Here is a 17,806-nt window from a genome sequence, read left to right as displayed (position 1 = left end):
TCTGAGTTTAAATATGGTGTATCCATTGGTTGTATTAAATAACGTTATAAACTGTAACTGGTCAGTCAGTAAAATGCCAAACATACAAAAAATTGGTATGTTTTGCTCTTTTTAGCCACACCTCTGACTCCGCCAACTGTCCTAATCCTCTGGTTATTCCCGCCTCCTGGTGCTCCATCCACAGTTCCCCTACTCATTTTTTCACACTTCGACCACTGGGTGCAGGTCCCTGATCAGGTCCAGGATGGTTTGGGGGTGTAGCCTGTACCTTTGCAGTATGTCTGGTTCAGTCAGTTGGAAGAGTGTTATCCTCTGCCTGTAGACTTGCTCCTCCCTTCTCCATTCCCTCTCTCCTGCTTCCTGTAGCCGTAGCCGCCTTGCTATGACGTAGAATGCCGCCATTCTGGTGACACTGTTGCATTTTGGGGCCCTATTTCATAGCCTGCACCTGGTTACCACCTGCTTTCAATCCATGCTAAATACCAACTCTTAAATATCGAATTTCATGTTAATTCGGTATTTTAGGGGTCACCTACATCTCAAGAGTCTTATTTTTCCATTTCTTATTTACCAATTCGGTGACTTTACTGATTCGGTAAATTTACCGATTCAGAAAAGTTTCCAATTCGGAATATTTACTGAATCGGAAAAATTACTGATTCGGAAAAGTTACTGATTCGGTAAATTTACCGAATTTGTGACTTTACCGATTCGGTAGTTTTTGGGAGCCCTACATCTCAATGTCCAAATACCGTTTGGTAACGGCCGAAATTCTGTATTTTCGGCCGTTACCGACCGGTATTTGGCTACCTACATCTGGCCCAAGATCATTAAAGATAATGGAGAAACAAAATATCAATCGATGGGCAAGGATTTAATTGGGTAAAAACGGGCAAAAATTTTCCTGATTTCCGACAGTAGAGAATTCCACCATCGAGACGGAATCTCAGCGGAGCTCCTACAACAAATGTCAAAGATCCTCAGCAACGCTCAGCTCGGCTGAAGCAATTTTACCCATTTATATATCACTGATCAATTTGGTTGCCAAACTACCCCAGTTCTTAAATAACCTAATCAACTGAAGCAATTTTACTAAGAAATTACCTTATGCTTTCCCACATTACTTCCTGGATGTCAGAAACTGCTGCTCTGCTAAGCGAGATGTATTCTTTGCATGAGTTATGAATTATTTTCACATGTTCCCATACTCCATACAGGTTTGGAGGTGTTATTTTAAATAGGCTGTCCACACTTAATACTCCAGTCCTGAGGAAGACCCGCTGTGACATTTATTTTATCACGCATACCTTTTGGGTTGAAACATTGACGCTTCTACTACCTGCTCATGCCCCTAGTCTCTCCACCCCTTTACCAAGAGGAAGGCAGTCCAAAGGATGTTGATTGAACGTCATGTACTTTATTAGGGACGGTCCTACTTTATGTATATAATATATATATATATATATATATATATATATATATATATATATATATATATATATATATATATATATATATATATATATATATATATATATATATACATATATATATATATATATATATATATATATATATATATATATGTATATATATGTATATATATATATATATATATATATATATATATATATATATATGTATATATATATTCACTGAAAAAACCATAGGTTTCACACCAGTTATAGTTAGGAATTAGCATTTAAAAAACCTATTAAATTCACTGAAAAAACCATAGGTTTCACACCAGTTATAGTTAGCTGGAAATTTTACTGATATAAAACCATTGAAATTCCCACGTTATAGTTAGTCGGACTCACTATAACTTGCGCGTGCAATGCACTGCTGATGACATCACATATTACATCACTCATGACATGGTCAGTGACATCACTCATGACATCACTGATGACACCATCCAGTGAATATGTGTCTTTCTGAAAAATAAATATTAGTGAGTTATGTTTAAATATTTAAATACATTTATTAGTGTTTCACTTTGTGTATAAGTGGCTACATGTGTTGGTAAGTAGCTACATGCGTATGTATATGGGTTATTTGATATTTTTATTAGTATCAGTATGAGTGTCTATATAGTTTGGTGGAGGTATTACTTAGCACATAGATGCATGAGTGACTGACTCTTTGTTTGTATGTGTTTTGAAGACAGCATATGTACAGGACTGTATGGGTGGATGAGTGTCTATATGTGTTTGTTAGTGAGTGAATGACTGTCTCACTAGTGTCTTTATCAGTAACTACATATGTTTTAATCTAGTATATATGAATATTGATGTATATAAGTGAGTATATGTGAGAGTAAGAGATTGTAAGATTTCCTGTTTAAATAAGTATGTGTTTCTATAAGTGATTGTTTAAGAGAATAAATATGTGTAATTTTCAATAGAAGTAAGGTGGAAGTGTGTGTATAACTCTATATTCAAATAAATCGTTGTTCAATAGTTTATTTGCACGTGTGAATATGTGTGTGAGTAACTTTTGGATGAATGTCGGTGTGTAACAGGATGTATAGGTGTATCACTTCATATGATGAGTGAGTATATGTATGAGTGACTATATAGAACTGTTGGTGAATGAGTGAATGTGTATATAGATAGTGGAATTACTGAATTGCTTGTTGTAACTGATATAGGTATCTCCTTTTTTTATTTAAATTTCAGTTTCTATTTTTGAATATGTGTCTCAAGGGTTACATTATAGTGAAAGGAGGTCTGTCAATATGTCACAAGGATGGTGTCATGAGTGATGTCACTGACCATGTCATGAGTGATGTAATATGTGATGTCATCAGCAGTGCATTGCACGCGCAAGTTATAGTGAGTCCGACTAACTATAACGTGGGAATTTCAATGGTTTTATATCAGTAAAATTTCCAGCTAACTATAACTGGTGTGAAACCTATGGTTTTTTCAGTGAATTTAATAGGTTTTTTAAATGCTAATTCCTAACTATAACTGGTGTGAAACCTATGGTTTTTTCAGTGAATTTCAAAGGTTTTTTTAATGCTAATTCCTAACTATAAGTTTCACTTTATAAATAAGACTGTTTGCACTCTAGTTGTTCTTTTTAACACTCTGGTACATTCTCTCATTGGGCTACAGTTGGGCTACATCTAGTTGAATTTTGGGCTACATTTTCAATTTTTGATCTCTGGTGGCCATCTTTGGGCTACATTGGGCTACTTTGGGCTACATTTGGGCTACATTTTGGCTCTAACATATATTAAGCCCAATGTAGCACAATACATATTTTTCTAAAGTTAATGTTTTTTACAAACCACTTCAGAATAGGGCTACCTGTCCCTACAATTATCCCAATTTTTTTTTTTTTTAATTATTTTGGGGAGCGCTCCCGGAGCGCGCCCCGGGGAGCGCCCCGAAAAGCGTATTTTTACAAAGCGCCCCGGGGCGCGCTCCGGGGAGCGCCCCGTGAGCGCCAATATCGCAAACGAAAACATGATCGTGACGTATCGCGTAGCCGCGACCGCGTGATACGCACGGCGTAAGGGCACCCGGAAGTACTCGAGCGAATACGATCGCACAACGTAAACTTCCGACGCGCTTACGCTGCGCGACCCGGGGCGCGCCCCCGGGCGCGCCCCGGGCGCGTAGCGTAAGCGCGTCGGGTCATGTGAGCAGAAAATAACACTTTTCATTGGTTCATAACAGTTTTAGTTTCATAATGATGAAGCCCCTGGTCTTGTGACCTGAAAATAACACTTCTCATTGGTTCAGGACAGTTTTTTTTTCTAAATGATGAAAGACCCCACCTTTTTTCCTTATTCTGACTTTGTCCTTTGACTGAGGAAGACCTGTTTGTTGCTCTGTCTACTTTTTTGCTCTAAATAATGGCTTCATTAGTAGCATCAGCTGGTGCATCTGCCCCACCACCACCACCACAACAACCAAGAGGACCAGCTCCAAATTATATTGGTGGTCAAGAACAGGAGGAGGAAGAGGAAGAGGAAGAGGAGGAGGGGAGAAGAAGATGGCTGCCTGAAGAAAACACACCTTATAAACCCAAACCACACTTCATTTGGCAGTTTTTTTCAATTCCAGAGGGGAAAAAAAAGGTGAATGCGCCCAAAGTCACTTGCCTCATCTGCAATGATGAACTTTCACGGGGCAACCCAAATAAGAAATATTCTTTTGGTAACTATACCATGATTCGGCACATGACAAGAAAGCATCCAAACAACTACTCTCGTGCAGAGTTCCGGGAACTGGCCAGTAACCTCCCCCATTCATCAAGGACCCCCTCCCAAAGAAACCAACCCACTTCCTCGGAACCAGAAACATCCGAGGTGATGCCTTGCATTCAGCCGAGATTTGCTGATTTTAAAATTACTTGCACTGCTTGTGGCAAGCTTATCTCCTATGGGGAACAAAGTGTGAAACTCATCGTCCTTGCAGGTGATAATCACAAGTGCCCCAAAAAGAAGTAATTTTTTGGGTTTTTTGTTTTTTTGCTCCAGTTGAGCCAGTTTCAATTCCCTTTTTTTGTTTCTCCCCCCCAAAAAATACAAAAAAATATATAAAACTGTTTTGAAAAGCCAAAAAAAGTTCAAAAAGTTCAAAAAACACAAAAAAAATATAAAACAACAAAAAGAAGAAAAAAAAAAGTTCTTTTTAGAACTACCTCCAATTTCTAAATCAAAACTTCATTTTTTAAACACTCTGTCACCTTTTTTCATCATAGTGCGCTCCCAGGGCCGCTCCCCGGTGCGCGCACCGTGCGCTTCCCCCGCGCAAAACGAAAAAAAAAAAAATATATTTTAAATGCCCCGCGGGGCCCTTTTATAGCCCCCACATCAAACCTAGGGGGTCAAAGGGGTCTATCCCTGACGCCTTATGGTCAGTTCCCACTTTGTTTTAGCCACCTCTTATGTCTCGATTTTACCGAGACACAAGATGGCGACCGCTCTGGACTGTTTCGAATGTTTACAGACACCCGAGAGCCAATCAGCTTTCCATGCGCACCTCGCGTGGCGCGCCTGGAGCGCTCTCCGGTGCGCGCACCGGTGCGCTGCTATAGATATATATATTTTTTTGAACCTAAATTACTCAAAATCCACTGGAGCACATATCTTGAGACATAGCAAAGGCACATCGGGCTACCAGTCCCTACAATTTTGCCAAGTTTGGTGTAAATCCATTCAGCCGTTCGGGCTAAAAGTGAAATCGACCGCCCTATGGAAATTAACATGGGGAAAACGCGTTTTGGGACCCCCCTTTTATCTCGGCCCCCGCTTGACGAATCCCCCCCAAACTTTCAAGGAAGGACCGGAGCTCGACGAGGCCATTTTCAGGAAATTTTCAGGCAGATTCGTCAACCGGTGCCAAAGTTATTCCAAATAGAATTTTGAGATTTAACATTGAAAAAAATCCTAACTATAACTACCTACTGGCGACCAGTAGGTAATATATATATATATATATATATATATATATATATATATATATATATATATATATATATATATATATATATATATATATATATATATATATATATATGGTATGAAAAACGTCCAAAAACCAGCAGCTGGATAGACGAAGCAGGACCCATAGATAGTGCAGAATTTCTTTATTTAGAGACCCAACACCAGTCCGCCATGACGCGTTTCGGCTTCACCAAGCCTTGATCACATGACACTGACATGGGGGCTGATGACCCATTTTAAAGTGCACAGTGCTAATTTACATAATGGAAATTGAAGAAATACTTTCACATTTTTAGTCACGTACTGCACAACATACAGACTAGTCCCGATTCAAGTGATCTAAAGCAAGCATCAGCATAAAATGCTTATATGCGAATGTTAAATTCAAGATAGCTGACCCTCAGATTTGTAAAATGTTATGCAAATAAGAGAGTCGTTGGGGGCAATTACAAATAATGTTAAAAACAACTAAGCTAGTAATCTGTTTTAAAACAATAAATATTCACGATAATTGCCCCGGTTGCTAAAATGTATGCACAATTCTACCATATGCTTAAATATCTAAGATCACATGCTAGTGCCAGAATGTTTAAAAAACTGTGTAATAAGTATTATAAAACTGGCAGGAGTTCAGCCCAAGTGGGCATAAAGTGCATTATCTGGGTTAAGTCCATGTGCAAACTTGCAGTTGTAAACAGACAAGGAATGAACGGTACCGCCCAAGTGGGCAGAACCCTCTGTGCAAAATACGCTATAATCATTGTGCAAAAATGCAAACAAAACTCCATTATATAATACATTTAAAGTGCTACCAGTGAAATTTAAAATCATAGAACAGATGTTAAATATCATGTATTTACAATCGTGTGGAGGACTTATAGGTGGGGTATTTCAAAGATGTTTTATACAGATTAATATAAGGTAAAGTATATTCATGACACTTTTGGTTGCTGTCTGAACAATACATTATCAGAGAATTTTACTTAGAACCAACTGGTTATAGGTATGTGTAGCAATCATCACTGGTATTGAGCCCGTTCGGTATCTTGGTATCTAGTAGGATGAGACCACATTGGAAGCGGTCGCTCCCCACGCTCCCTGGTCTTCTTGGGTATCGTTGAGTCTTTATATGATATTAATTTATCGAAAATAAAGGAATTGACTGACTGACCGTTGGGTCTCATTTGCGCATTGCCTGCTGCTCGATATAAGTGCTGCCTGATTAAGATTCATAGAGCTCTATTGGCCGTGTAGCGCTCAATCGCTCATTAGCATTTTGAAGTCATCTGCGCATTGCCTGCTGCTCGATATAAGTGCTGCCTGATTAAGACTCATAGCGCTCTGTTGGCCGTGTAGCGCTCGATCGCTCATTTGCATTTTGAAGTCATTTCTGCATTTAATTAGTGTTGCCTTGTTGTGCCGGCGCCTCTGCACACAGCGTGATCCCACTTTGTGCCCCCAGCCTGTTTGGGTTTTACTTTTGCTGCCATCCATTTTGTTTGTTGTGCCTCGGAGCCCGTCCTCTCCACCCCACTCCCGCCTCCCAACTGCTTCTCCCTCGCTCCGCCCCCCACCATCCACATACGTCAGAACAGCTGACGCGCAGCGGTCACGCACTGCGGACGCGCATGGACCGCGCCCAGCGCCAGACCCCCTGCCCCCGCAAAACCCATTCCTCCCGCATTACTTGCAACGCCTCAACCCTCTCAGCCCTTAACCCCGGCCGCACACCACAATGCTGCGAAGCTGCCCCAGGACACACCCATGGACCCTTCGCCTGCCACTCCTGCAAGTTCGACTGCATCAGGACCCACACCAAACCCACAAACTCCAAACACAGCTCCAACTCTAACCACCTGAAGTGCATCTGCTGAACACCCGCTCGGTCCACAGACACGCCACTGACCTACTCGACACTGCATCACCGGACGTCGCCTTCCTTACAGAAACCTGGATGAACGCCTCATCAGTGCCCGACATCGCCATAGCCATCGACAACGCCTACAAGATCATCCTAAAAGACCGCACCAACCAAACAGGAGGAGGCATCGCTTTCGTCCATAAGAACACCATCCGCATCACGACCAGTTCCGACGATAACCTCGCTACCGCCGAACACCTCCACTTCCAAATCCACACCGACCCCAGGACCACACTTAGAGGCACCCTCATCTACAGACCACCAGGAACCCACACAATTCAGCGAAGAAATCACTGACTTCATCAGCCCACATGCCCTCACCTCCGAGAACTACATTCTACTGGGAGACCTCAACTTCCACCTGGAAAAGAAAAACGACAGCAACACCTCCACCCTTCTGGACAACCTGGCCAATCTCGGACTCAAACAACTTGTTGACACCCCCACCCACTTTGCCGGACACAAGCTCGACCCTATCTTCACCTCCAGCAAACAGATCTCCTTCGATCACACCACAGCTCTCCATTGGACGGACCACAGCTGCGTTCACTTCAGCTACAAAAAGACCACGACCCACAACCCCCCACAACCTATTCCTCTAAGAAATTGGAACAAAATCGCCACTGACCAACTCTTCACATCGTTTAACCAAAACCCTCCTGCCATATCATCAGACCCAAACCAAGCCGCCACCAAACTTACACAATGGATCACCCACAGCGCTGACGAATTAGCACCCTTGAAAAAACATCAAATCAAACAAGGTAGCAAAAAGGCCCCCTGGTTCACCGATGACCTTAAGAAATCCAAGAAGTTATGTCGTTCTCTCGAGAAAGCCTGGAGAAAAAACCCAACCACTGACAACCTGGCCACCTTCAAGAACGCCACCCGCAAACACCGCCAATTGATCCGATCCACCAAGAAATCAGCATTCAAGGATCGACTCGACAACAACGCCCACAACAGCAAGGAACTATTCAACATCGTCATAGAATTTACCAACCTCACCGCCGGCACCAACGACATCACTCCCTCCCAAGACCTCTGCAACTCTCTATCCTCATTCTTCCACAACAAAATCGCCGACATACATAACAGCTTTGAAAACGAGCCCGAAGACCAGTCCAACCCACCCACCCCCGAACCAAAACCTTTGCACCTGGAACCCAATCACAACCGAAGACATCATCCGCCTGATGAACTCCATCCACTCAGGTTCACCAACCGACCCATGTCCCCACCACATTTTCAAGAAAGCAGACTCCATCATCGCACCCCATCTCCGCGATGTCATCAACTGTTCCTTCAACTCCGCTACCTTTCCAGAAAGCTGGAAACATGCCGAACTCAGCGCCCTTCTGAAGAAACCCACGGCAGACCCTACTGAACTCAAGAACAACCGCCGCATCTCGCTCCTCCCATTTCCTGCCAAAGTCATTGAGAAAGCCGTCAATAGTCAGCTCGCCGCCTTCCTTGAATCCAACAAATCCCTCGACCCCTCACAGTCCGTCTTCCGAGCCAAACACAGCACCGAAACCGCCCTCATCGCAACTACAGACGACATTCGAACTCTACTGGACAACGAGAAACAGCAGCCCTCATCTTACTTGATCTCTCCGCAGCATTCGACACAGTCTGTCATGGCACCCTCATACAACGCCTCAGCAACATCGGAATACAAGGGAAAGCATTGGACTGGATCATCTCGTTCCTCACAGGAAGAACCCAAAGAGTCCGACTCCCCCCTTTCAGATCAGAGGCCACTGCTACATTGAGTGATGGAAGAATGTGACATTTAAGTAGTCTGTTGATGTTGACTGTACTTTTGATAAACTCACGTAAAGGGATGAATGGCTATGGGTAGAAGAGGACAAAGAATCCACAATAGGAGGACATCAGGCTGAAAAGCATGGGTTAGATGATGGTTCCTGTGATGATGGAGGTGGTGAAAGATGTTAAGTTGTCCATAATCGAGTAGTGGGTGCTGCACATAATCACAACCAGAATGCTGAGAGATTTGAACAATGCCGGTTGGATGCCAAATGTGCCTTTCTGCAAAATAAATGGACTGTCTTTTTGAAAAGTCTAATTACTTTGCTTGATGCATGATTTTGGTTTTCTTTCTCTTCTATTTTTTGAATGGCATTATAGTGTCTTGTGGTCCGGTTTTATTTTACACGTTTTTTGGTCTCGCCTAGCGAAAGCAGCGCATGCGCTGCTCTCGCAATTGCGAGTACCTTTTGGAATTGATTCTGCCGAGGACTTTAGTGCACGCGTCTGCATGGACAAACACGGCTGCTCTTGCCATTTATCTATAGCAGACAGCATGCGTGTCCATACGGACTGTGGACAGTCCGACGCCATCTTGTGCCAATAGACTTTTCTTATCTGCTTGTTTATTTAAGAAGCAGATAAGAAAAGTCTATTCGCACACGCGGAACACATGCATTCCGAGGGCGCCTGTTCCCAGCACTTTCCCCTCCTCTCCCACTTGTTTCTTTTAGCACTCCATGAGTATGCTGTGTTTTCATGCTCGCTTCGTGCCCCTTTCTAACTCAAACACCATACCCCTCTCTGCACGCTCTGTGTTGTGCCCTCCGATCCCAACCTGGCCATTACTTGCTTCTCACTGCTTCCCCATCCAGTTTTTGATGCTTTGTTATTCTCCCCGTTTATCCCTCCCCGTTTGTAAAAATGAACAATGAATACATTTTTTTCTAATTTGTTTTTCGGGCTCTGCAACTCCTAATTGTTGGTGCACCACTCCTAATGTATTCGCTTAAGTGAGTTAATTGCTGAACACATTTGCCACAGCTTTAAACTCCCTGCTCCCAGATCCTGATCGAAAGCAGTAATTGTGCTACTGCTGTAAAAATGAGACAGACAGCAAGCACTCCCGGGGAAAAGGATGACTCAAAGGTTATTTATTTTTGGGCTCTCAGCTTATGTCCTGCTCCCAGTGCCTCTGAAAGTGGAAAAATGTCCCCAAGTACACAGCAAGATAGGAAAGGGGTGAAGTCAAGGGGAAGAGGGGCGGGTGAGCGCTGGGAGTCCCTTAGCACTAAAACCACCCTTGGCAAGGGCCAGGCCGCCCAGGTAGGCCTGCTCAGCAGAGGAATGTTGCTTCAAGTCCTGGGCGTGACCCGAGGAGTGCTTGACTGTCTGCCTGGCCTGCTGAAATGATCGACAGCTGTTGTCAGCGGCAACGCATTTCACCCCAGCGACAGCTTTTTTTATGCAAGTGCGTCAACTATTTCTAGAAGGTTAGATTTAAGGAACCACATGGAAGAAATGTATTCAGAATGTATTTTTAGAGAATAAACATTCCACGGCACAGACTTGCTGATTGCTGACTATATTATTAGCATACGGAGCATGAGGCTGAAATAGGCAAGAGGGGAGCAGCACAGACCACTGACACCAGATTTGTGTTTGAATGATAGAAGGGCCCTTGAAGGCAACACACAGACTGCAGGGTCTGCATTACGCCCCTGGCAGACACCTTTTGTCTTGCAGGTTTTTAATTAATCAAGTAACAGGGGGAATTGTGAAGGCCAAGTCTGAAGCCTCTGTTGTGTGGGCTGGCACGGCCCCAAAGCATCTCTTAAGTTTGCTATGAATGTGCTGACCACCCTTCCAAATGCAGCCCTGAAATCTGGCCCTGAGCCCGCCCCATGTGTTGCATCAAGTGGTCTTCTGCTTAAAACTAAACCTTCAAAGCGTTTTACTACTGTGCATGTGATCTAAAGACCTCACAGGTTTTTTTTCTAAGTGGGATAAAAGACTGTGTGTGGGGCTGAATGTATTTGCTAAGGAATTCTGTTTTGCATTCAAAGCATATCCACGCTTTAGTTATCTGAGCAGGATGTGACTCTGACGTGAGCACACCCTATGTGCCTTTTACAGAGCTTCCTGCTCTAGGAGCTGGGATTTTTAGAAACACTGGCACCAGCGTGGTCAGGGACAGAGCTCCCCCGCCCCCCGGATTATGTGACTATAGAAATAGTAATGGGTAATAACACAATTGGGACTTGAAACTTAAGAAAAAGAAGCAATTTTATTTTAAACAAGCATTTGCATAGCCAATAGGTCTCGCCTTTGGGACCTTATAAGTGTTAAGACATGCAACAGTTGATATTGTTGCACCAAGGATATTGTACTGCATAATTAAATACTTATAAGGTTCCAAAGCAAGACCTATTGGCTATGCCAATGCTTGTTTAATTTGTATTTTCATTTAAGAATGGTTGTTTGCAAAGTAAAGGGGGAAGATTTCAATAGTGTTGCTAGCTTGTGGCACTCAGCACAACTCTGTACTTGGTTATGATGTTATTGTGTGTGGGCAGCTGGTCGGGTGCATTTCTAATGAAGTGACAGTTGGAAACATGAGATGAAAAGTGAGGGTTGATATATTGGGCTGAGGAATAAAGGTTGCTTAACACCTTGGCTGCTGTGGTTATTTTTCCCCCGTGCTGAAAAATGGAAGCACCAATGTTACATGACGAGCTCAGCACACGACCACCGTAGCTGATGACGAGCTGAGCTCGTCATCAGCATCGAAGGGGTTAAAACTACTGAGACTCTTCATCTTGACTATCTGACAATGCAGTCTGTTTAAAAATAGTTCTATGGCAGCGCTAGAGGCTTCAGATTATGAATAGTCGTTCTTGCTCTAATTAAATAGCAGCCATAAACTGCTACTCCTGAGATGGGTTTATCAACATATCATAGTTGAGTTTAACATATAGGCAATCTGGACAACTATAACATCAGCTCTTTCTTACTGGCTGGAGCAGCAATGATAAGTGTACCTTTTATTTATTTTCAATTAATGAGAAAAATTGTTGGTTATTTCTGCTTATTTACTTGAGTATCTGCAAAGCACATATGTCACTGACGCTGATCCCTCTACTCTACTTGTTGTCCGTGATGCTCGGGTGCACTTAGATACTTCATGCTCTTCATTTGGACCCCCTCTGCCCCCATCTTCTTGATCATCCCAGGGGTTTTCAAATGCATTCATCAGGCAGCCCGTTTACATTATCTCCTTTGCCCGCTCATCTCCTACCTTCTTCCATCTCCTCAGGAGAAGCCACTTCATTCACATCAGCTTGCATGGATCCTCTATGAACACTTCTCCTTCCTTCCTACCCTTTGGCCAACTCAAGAGGTGGTACGTAGGCAGCACCTTTTGCCTGGACTCTCCATTAACCCTCTACAAGCACCTATTAACACTTAGCTCTGCAGTGAGCTGCATTGCAAAAAATAATTGATTAGGTTATTTGAACCTGAGGCTACAATTAAGGGGCTTATTATGATGTCGGTCAGAGTTGCCTACGACCAACACCGACTCAGACTCAGAACTGACTGACCTGAGGTCCGCGGTTCCAACCACCTGTTTACGATACGACCTGTTTGGTCGGATTCCCACTGCTCTCATTGGGAGCTTGTGTCACGGCCATAAGCCGGCACAATACAGGCTTCTTTAGAGGGGGGCAACCTAGGTAACCCCTCGGCCACAAACCATTGACCGCAAAGGAAAGGGTGCCTTGTAGGGGCCCCCAAATTCGCTTTCCGACAGCCTTTTCATGTCAGAGAGGCCGGCACGGAAATGCTGTGGGAAAATGACATCATAATACCGACGCCGTAAACGTCGTCCATAGGAGATTACTGTGTGCTCCGACTGGTTGGAAGACCCCGAGAGCTGGTCGGAACTGAGTCGGAATGACCGTCCAGTTTGTGTTCCGACCACCGACATTGTAATTGGTCAGTCGGACCGCAAACCGACCTAGTCGGTGGGAAAGCCTCAGACCGCAGTCAGAAAGCCTCCGATTAACAGTCGGAGCCTTTCCGACCAACACTGTAATTGGTACCTAAGTATTTAAACATTAACTTTTCACCTGAGCCAGTGTCCCCCTCGCCCATAATATACCTTCAGATGGGGAGTAGTGAGTCCCCAGATTATATATTGGTGTTGTATTGTAACAGGGGCTTGAATTGAAATGGCCATATCACTTCCTACTGAGAAGATGCCACAAGGTAAGCTGAACAATATGTATTTAATAGGGACAGATCAATCCTTGATCAGTCAATTCAAAAGTATGTGAGTATATCAGTATCCTCCTCCTTGGGCCCATTAGCCTAGTGGTTGAAGAAGTTGCTCTCACTCTTACTGGTGCCTGACACCCCATTTTGTGTCTCATAATACCGAGGCTTCTCCCTTAGGAAAAGGGCATTCTAAGGCAAAGTAACCTCGATTGGTACCTCTTGAAGGTACCCGTGGCCTACGCCACTTGAATGAAATTTTAAGAGTACTCTGAAAGTCGGTTGTTTTTCTACCATGGCCATAAATCCAACATGCCACAAGTTTGAGATGTCCCTGCAAAACTAGTGGGTGTTGGCAACCCAAGGGATTTCGAAGAATCGAAGGGAAGAAGGGCAACTCTTTCGGAGGGTCCCATAAGAGTGCCATCAGGGCCAGGAAACGTGCCTCAGACTTCCAAATCGGTGTCACTAACACCAGTGTGGCTCCTGCTATCTGACTGGAGCTGCTACCCCAGGAATCGTCATGAAAGGTGGACCAGCCCTGAAGGAATGCATCCACCGCCATCGTAACCGAATCCCAATGCCAGCTCACATATTGGGGTAACTGAAAATTCTGCTAAATGTAAAGGGGGACCAGCAGTGCTTTAATGTCCAGCATATAGGCTCCATAGGATACTATGTAACACAAAAAGTATGCAGTTCCTGTGAGTAGGGTAGAAAGGAAGGATCTAAGAGCCCTCACACCTGAGTCGGTGGCATGCTTCATCATCAGGCAGCTCCTTGTTGGGCCAGTGCTGCAATGCCCAATGTGCCCCTTGAGTTGGCTCTTTGCCTGAGGTTTTTTAAGCAAGAGCTGCTGATGTGAGGTATAGGATGATGGTGCTCTAATAAAGACTCAGATGCAATGATTATCCCACCCAAAGTATAACAATCAATCAATCAACCAATCAATCAATCAATCAGGAGTTTGTTAAAGCGCAACTACTCACTCGTAAGGGTCTCAAGGCGCTAGGGGTGGGGGGGGTGCAGGTTCCATTCCATCAAGGAGGGGGTCTGTCGAAGAGCCAGGTTTTGAGGTTTCTTGCGAAGATGGGGAGCGATGTTGTCTGTCTGAGGTGGAGCGGAAGGTCGTTCCATGCTTTGGCCGCAAGGAAGGAGAAGGAGCGGCCTCCCGATCTGGTCTTTCTGGTGCGGGGGACCTCGGCGTAGGAGAGCTGGGCTGATCGTAGGGTCCTTTGGGGTGCGTGGAATTTGAGACGGCTGTTCAGGTATGCTGGTCCAGCGCCGTGGAGGGCCTTGTGAGCGTGGGTGAGCATCTTAAAGGTGATTCTCGCCTCGACGGGGAGCCAGTGGAGTGTGCGCAGGTGCTGGGAGATGTGGCAGTGTTTTGGCAGGTTGAGGACCAGTCTTGCGGCTGCGTTCTGGATGTTCTGTAGCTTGCGGATGAGGTTTTTGTTTATTCTGGCGTAGAGTGCGTTGCCGTAGTCGAGTCTGCTGGTGACCAGGGCGTGAGTGACTGTCTTTCGGTGTTCGAGGGGGATCCATTTGAAGGTCTTACGAAGGAGGCGGAGGGTGTGGAAGCAGGAAGATGATACAGAGTTGATCTGGCGGTCCATTTTGAGCTCGGAGTCCAGGATGATTCCCAGGTTGCGTGCGTGGTCTGTGGGGGTTGGTGGGTTTCCGAGGGCGGTGGGCCACCAGGTGTTGCTCCAGGCGTCGGGGTTTGGGCCCATGATGAGTACTTCTGTTTTGTTGGTGTTTAGTTGTAGGCAGCTGTTTTTCATCCATTTGGCGACGGCTTCCATGCCTTCTCGAAAGTTGCGTCTGGCGGCGTTGGATAGGGAGAGGATGAGCTGGGTGTCGTCTGCGTATGACACGATGTTGAGTCCGTAGGTTCTGACGATGGGGGCAAGTGGAGCCATGTAGACGTTCAAGAGCGTCGGGCTGAGGGAGGAGCCCTGGGAGACTCCGCAGGTGGTAGGTGTGGGGTCTGAGAGGAAAGGGGGGAGTCTGACCCGTTGCGTCCTGCCGGAGAGGAAGGAGCAGATCCAGTCGAGGGCCTTGTCCTGGATTCCTGCGTCGTAGAGTCTGCGTATTAGGGTGCGGTGGGAGACTGTGTTGAACGCCACTGATAGATCTAGGAGGATGAGGGCTACTGTTTCCCCTTTGTCCAGTAGGGTACGGATGTCGTCTGTTGTGGCGAGGAGGGCGGTTTCTGTACTGTAGTTTTTTCTGAAGCCGGATTGGGAGGAGTCGAGGATGTTGTGTTCTTCAATGAATGTGGCGAGTTGGCTGTTGATGGCTTTCTCGATGACTTTCGCTGGGAAAGGGAGCAGGGAGATGGGTCTGTAGTTTTTGAGGTCGGTGTGGTCCGCTGAGGGTTTCTTCAGGAGGGGGTTGACCTCGGCGTGTTTCCAGTCATCGGGGAACGAGGCGGTCGCCAGGGAGCGGTTGATGATGTGTCAGAGCATGGGTGCGATGAAGATGTGGTGGGGGCAGAGTTCCGTGGGGGCCCCTGAGTAGATTGACTTCATTGTCTTCAGTGTGTCTTTGGTAGTGAGGGCTGTCCAGTCATCAATCGCTGGTTTCCGGGTGTCGGGGGTGGTTGGTGGTTGGTGAGGGTTCAGTGAGTTGGTTGTCTTAGTCGAAGTTGTCGTAGATGCTCTTGATTTTGTGGTGGAAAAAGGTGCTGAGTTTGTCGCAGAGGTCTTGTGAGGGAGGGATGTCGGTAGACTCGCTGGTGGGTTGGGTGAACTCCTTGATGATGCTGAAGAGTTCCTTGCTGTTGTGTGCGTGGGTGGAGATTCTGTCTTCAATCGCTTTTTTCTTCGTTTCTCTGATGAGTTGATGGTGAGCGTTGGTGGCGGCTCTGAAGTTGTTGTGGGCTTCTGTGGATTTGGTGTTTCTCAGGACTTTTCAAGGCGGCGGCATGTGCGCCTGGACTCTCGAAGTTCGGTGGTAAACCATTTAGCTTTCTTGGCACGGGTATTGTTGTTTTTCTTGAGGGGGGCTATGGTGTTGGTGCTGTCCGAGATCCATCTATGCAGGGTTCGGGCTGCGGTGTTGGGGTCGTCGTTTTCTGCGATGGTTGGGGTGGAGTTGTTGAGTGAGGAGATGAGCTGGTCGTCGGTGATTTTGGTCCAGTTTCTTTGTGGAAGCAGGTGCTGGTGTCTGTGGATGGTGGGTGTTCTGAAGGTGAAGTGGACGCACCGATGGTCGGTCCAGGGGAGTTCGGTGGTGTGGCTGAAGGTCATGGAGTTTCCTGTAGTGAAGAGGGGGTCGAGGGTGTGTCCTGCTGAGTGCGTGGGCTCGGTCACGATCTGGCAGAGTCCAATGTTGTGGAGGTTGTCCAGGAGGCATGTGGTGTTGGGGTCCAGTTGATTGTCGAGGTGGAAGTTGAGGTCTCCCAGCAAGGTGTAGTTGGTGGATGCGATGGCCTGCAGGGAGATAATGTCCGTGATGGAGTTGGTGAAGGGTCCGCGGGGTCCAGGGAGTCGGTAGATGAGGAGAGTATGATGAACTTTATACAATGTTTCTATCCACCCTTATGTCTGATTAAGATCAAACTTATTGTTCCTCTTACAGAGAGTTTAAGAATGTTGATTAAGGATAAAATTATGTATTTATGCGCTACCAAATTTAAAGTGTCTTAGGCATGAATCAAAGAATGTTTTTTATGAGATTTTACTGAAATTCTAGTTTAGATTGGCAATTACATGCCTTTTTTGTTACAGGTTCTGAGCAGAGGACAAAATAGTTGAATTCCAGCAGGGTAAGCCTGGCCCCGATTTGCAATTCCGCATGTTCCGGCATAAGTTCAGATGGAGCTCTTCAGTCGGAAAGACAGTTGGGTAGCTCCAATTTTATGGTTTCAACAACTCTAAGTTGAACTGTAAGCCGTCGCTGGCAAAGAAAAAGAAATGGTAATGAAAAATGTCCCAGCTAACATGAAGGAAAGTTTCAATTAAATTACGGACACAGGGGTGAGGATTATGCATTACTTTCTTCACTTTTTATTAACAGCACATCGAACCACAGGGAGTAACCGTGGCCACTAATAGTCAAATCAAGTAACAGTCTGTGAGTCTATATAATCCATATCATGCCGTAGTCCTTCCTCTTCTTTACTGAAAGAAATTAAGCACGCTGGACATCATTCCTTCTTTGAATCGGAACCTAAGAGGAAATGTAAAGAATGTTAATAATTTCCCACATAACATATCGTCTACCCTTAATGGCATAACAGGTCAAAAAGTCAACTACTATTATGAGGAGAATAGATGATATGACAGTCATTCCAAGTCTGTAACATCAGGTGCTCCATTACAAATATTAGATAACATCTTACACATCATAACTGTTTGTCAAGTTGAAAA

This window comes from Lissotriton vulgaris, chromosome 2_1, assembly GCF_964263255.1.
Source record: "Lissotriton vulgaris chromosome 2_1, aLisVul1.2, whole genome shotgun sequence".
NCBI classification, from domain to species: Eukaryota; Metazoa; Chordata; class Amphibia; order Caudata; family Salamandridae; genus Lissotriton; species Lissotriton vulgaris.
Note: the sequence above shows the minus strand (reverse complement) of the source record.